The sequence below is a fragment of the Nyctibius grandis genome, chromosome 5, assembly GCF_013368605.1.
Source record: "Nyctibius grandis isolate bNycGra1 chromosome 5, bNycGra1.pri, whole genome shotgun sequence".
Taxonomy (NCBI): domain Eukaryota; kingdom Metazoa; phylum Chordata; class Aves; order Nyctibiiformes; family Nyctibiidae; genus Nyctibius; species Nyctibius grandis.
This window is the reverse complement of record NC_090662.1, coordinates 60,236,919-60,241,935: the sequence shown is the minus strand read 5'-3', so window position 1 is coordinate 60,241,935 and position 5,017 is coordinate 60,236,919.

The window sequence follows — 5,017 nt, the reverse complement described above, 5'->3', positions numbered from 1 at the left end:
CTATGAACAAGCAGAGAGGCTAATGATCTGTATGCAACAGGGCTGATGTGGGACTTTAACACCATGGGGTAGAAATTTCAAGAACAAGGCGTTAACATCTGCACTTGTGAATAGTTGCCTGAATCAAACCAAACTTCTTCTGCAATCCCTGTTTGTACTATTTCTTCCTGGTGGACTGGAATTTACTTTTAAATAGATATCCTAATATACGATGTAGGACCTGTTTTGCTTTCTGTATTAACACTTCATTAACTTTCAAAACAGACTTATTTTGATAAACTTCAGGAAGTTGAAGATCCTGTGTTTACCAGGATATATGCCCTGTTCAAGCTGTGCACACTTTAAACATCATACTTTTGCTCCAGGCATCACTGACAGCATTCTTAACCACTGGTGGCCATTCATCTGCAGAGCTTCTGGCAAAACAGTATGATGATAAAGTGGTAGTGGAGGAGATCTGCTCATCTTCACTGAACTCTATCAAGTCATGATGAAAAAGAAATACAGAAATGATAAATGGAAGAGTGAGTGTCCATATATGAGCCACTCTGATCTTTATGATGATGATTTTTTTCATTCATTTTAGGCTGGGGGAAGAAGAAGGGCCAGGTGGTTACAAATTGCAACCTATTTGAAGGGTATTGGTGTGTAATGAACCTATTTGGCCCAAGTGACAAATATTTTTTAAGTGCTTAAGAGAGCAGATGATTGCATATGTAACCGTGAGAAATTCAGATGATTAGAAGCAGATATTTAACAACAAAAATAATTGGATGTTTGTTTCTCTCCTCTGCAACAGGGGAGAGTAGAATATTTCCCCTGCTGCACGTAGTAATATCACAAGTGCTTCTACTGCAACTAGAGCTGCTCCTGCTTTGTGTTGTTACAGCAAGAACACAGAATCCTTCAATGAGCACTCACAGGCTTCTCTGATCACCTTCAAAACAAAACAGAGGACCTATTTAGTAGACCTGGTCTACTAAAGGACAACTTTCATGTTTAGACCAAACTTTGCTCTATTAAAAAATGAATAAAATCTTTGTACTGCATTTCTATAGCAGTTATTGAAAAGGTATATTTTAAGAGGGCCGGTCCTTTTTCCAGTTGACAATTTTACTTCTGTTGATAGTGCTTCTAATACTTTGTATTTTATCATATCCTTTGTGTTAAAGCACTTAAGGATTAAATTAAATGAGCTGCACGGCACTACTGTGTAATAGACTATAAAAGGTCTAGACATCTGGACCAGAGAGAAGGCACTGTGCAACCACACTCAGAACATCCCAAGTACCTAAGAAAGGGAATATAGCCTGTGTGGACATAACCCTTATTATGAAATGCATACCTGATTGTCTCTGTTTAACCCGCACCCAGGGCTAAACAATAACAGTTTTTCTCTCACCCAATACATCCCTTCCCTAGCCAAGGAAGGAAATTGGGAAAAAGAGGGAGACTTGTGGATTAAAATTGAACAGATTTAATAAAATAAAGAAACCAATATCAACAATAACACAAAACACACAAAAGTATACCTAGCTACAGAGTTACAGTAGGTTGTTCCAGGAATACCAATCATTGGCAATGAGAAAAAGTGATGGTAGAAAAGAAGAGAAGAAAACCAGCCCCACCTCTCCCCAGCAAGCCCTCCCTTTTATAGTGAACTTGATGTTAATGATATAGAACACACCTGTGGGCCAGCCTGAGTCAGCTGCCCTGCATTTAACTGCTAATGGCCTTGATCACCATGGCTGGCCACAAACTGAAGCAAAATCTCAGTGAAACCAGGACACTGATATACCTTCCCAGGTATGGAAACTTTGACATGGGTCAGTGAAATATATTTGAGGTCATGTGGGGGGAGTTCTTATATCTCTTAACTTTGTACAAATGGTAGTCTAGGTCTTCATGTGCATTGAGATGATATTGCTCCAGTGAAGTCAGTTAATTCATGTCTGTTTTCATAAGGTGAAATTCTAGTTGACTTCCCTTTGAAGTTGGTTTGATTTTTTTAAGCAGAAATAAGAAATTGATAACAGGCTTCTCTGCTTGCATACTGGCTGATAACACACAAAACTAGTATACCAGCATGTAATATTTGAGATGCTTATCTCCCTTTACAGAAAAGGCTTAAAAACTACAGCAGGACACCAGTTTTTTAAATAGGTTGGGCTTATGAGTGCACCGTGCAAAGCTGTTGAACAGGGAACTAAGGCTTTTTTCTATACTAGAATAAAAGTATAGATGATAGGAGGATGATGAGAAGAAATACAGTTGAAACTATGCTGAATAACATCCGAGTATGTCAGGACAAGTTTAATTGCATCTACTGCTAACACCTGTTATTAGCAGAGGATATTTCTGTACTACAGCCATGGTAAAAGGAATAAATTCTTAGAGCAGGTTAAAGTGATTCTGCCCTGATAACAGATTGACAGCCACCCAGTGTAGATAGGGAGTAACTGATTGACATACAACTGGAAGCAGTAACTATGAGTGACATAAATGTACATGATCTTATAGGATTGCAATGTGGGTGGGTTAACAGACACAGACATGGAGAAGTTGAAAGCAATTGCTTGATGATGCACAGGATGAAAATTTGAGCACAAAGCTCTTCAGGAAGTGCCCTGAAATTAATACTTCTCTTTTCTTTGTTTATCTTTCTTCAAGACAATTATAACAACAATAAGAAAAGTAGACAAAAAAAGAATAGCCCACATCCATGTTTGCTCCTTTTTCTCATAACAAAGAGCAAGTTTATCACAGAAGTCCAAATCCTTTTACACTGCTCAGAGCTGGCACAACTTTAAAGCCTTGGTAGTTTAATTCATGTAAGGATCCAAAAATTTTGGCTGATGTATGTTTTCCCCTCTCCTCTTAGACTTGAAAAACTAGACCAGAATTACTGGAGGGAAAAAAATCCTTTCAGCATTTTGTTTCACATTGAAAAGAAAACAGAAAACTTTGAAATGAAAAATGACTGGAAAAACTGACAGACCATTCTTGAATCTCTAAAACTACTTGTTTAGGTTCAATTCCAAATTGAGACAATAGCTTACTCTTTGTTTCTAAATGAGAATCAGGCTCCACTTGATAGACATACTATTCCAATAGCCATGCCTTAATTGTATCAGGATCAGCTGGAAGAAAAAAAGCCGAAGGAGACTGCAACTTTTATGAACAGCTGAAGAAAGTAAATTAATAATGTCTGGGATCTAAATAGCATTGTATTTAAGGTCTGTCTTAATGCAGAGTAGTTGTAGTTAAACCAATCAAAAGAACTGATGTAGTAACAAAGTGATGGACAGTGGACATTTTTAATTGATATTTTGCCCAATGTCTAAATTTTTCCTTTGCTGCATGTTTGTAGTTGCTTAATTCTCTAGATCTTAAATCTAAAACTTCTGACTCTTTCCTCTGAACTGATGAATTCTTAGAAGCCAGCAAAAGGATTCTTAGAGCTTTTTAAATATGCAGAAGTAAAGTTGCAAAGCCAGCTACAAAAGAAAGCAATGAAGATCAATAGCAATGCTATCTCCCATGTTCAGAAGGACATCTTCCTGCAATTTCAATTCTCCTTTCCAAGATCTTGTCAAGGAGTGAAATGGTTGTCAAGAGCTGTGGAGTACACTGCAGTCCATTAAGTATCATTGCCTTCATTTAGACTGACGCATTTGGCAGCAAATTTTGTTTGGCTTAGCTTGTTTTGCTTAAACTTGTATGTGTCTATTGGAAGTTTCTTTTTGGAGCTGCCTGGTCAGCGTTTGCATTTCTCTCTTGTTCCAAAACTTTCCTTGCATTATTTCTGTTCTCCTGCCTGAAGCTTTCCTATTTGTCCACTATGGCTTATCTCATCCTCTTCAGACTTGAGAAGACAAAGTTCAGTCTCATGTTTCTGCACACATCTGTGCTCCCTCTAAATCTAGGTGGCACACACATGTCTGTTCTGAGATATCCACTGCTACTAAAATAAATATGAGCCTGTAAATGCTATTTCAGCATATGTGGCAAAATAACCATCTCTTCTGGTCTAGTATTCCAGTTCAGCGTGGAGGCCACCTTCAGTTAGAGTTACTAGGGAGATATATTAGAACTTACACAAAACACAAAGATGAATGAGAATGATAGACTCATACGAGAAAAATTTTAGGGCTGGCCCTGATCAACAGAGAGATTCTCAAGCCATTTCCTTATGAAGGTTTCAGCAACAAAGCAAAGGCATTTTCAAGACACACAACGCAGGAAATCTCTGTGTTACTCTACAGCAACTAAGACTATGTAGGAGGGTGACTCACAAGAAATCAGTCCAGCTTACTGCAAAATTACCACATTGCTGCTTCTAACTGTATCTGCTAGAATTGCCACAATCCTCTTCCTTTCAGACCCGAAGTCTTTATCTTCTCGATGTTCTTTGCTATTCTGTAGTGAGTTCTAAATTAGTTATTAGTGCTTGCAAAAAGCATTTTACCATTGCCTTGTATAGACCTATGAAAACATCAGCTCAGTGTTGCACAGAGGTGAAAAAGGCAAAGGGAATGGTAAGAGTTACTGAGAAAGGAATAGAATAAGATGGAAAGCATCACTGTACTACTGTATAAATTGCTGGTGCATTTTTAACCTTGACTATTGCAAAGAACTAGAAAGATTACAGAGGAGAGCAAGTGTGATTTAGGGTATAGAGTGGTTTATACGGGAGGAAGTACTAAATGGTTTCATTAGCTTGGAAATAAAGCAGGAGATATTATGCAGATCTATAAAAGACGTGTGGGGCAGAGAAAGTGAATGGGAAATGACTACTTGTTATTTCTAGCAACACAAGAACTAAAGGGCACCCAGTGAATTTATAAGCTATAATAAATTAGCTTTAATACAAAGTGAAAGCAACACCTTTCCCCATAGCATATAATTGTGAAACTCAGCACCACAGGGTTTTGAGGAGGCCAAGAGCAGAACGGGGGTTCAAAAACAGACTGAACTGAAAATCAGAGGATAAATACATTTGTGGCTACTGAACATG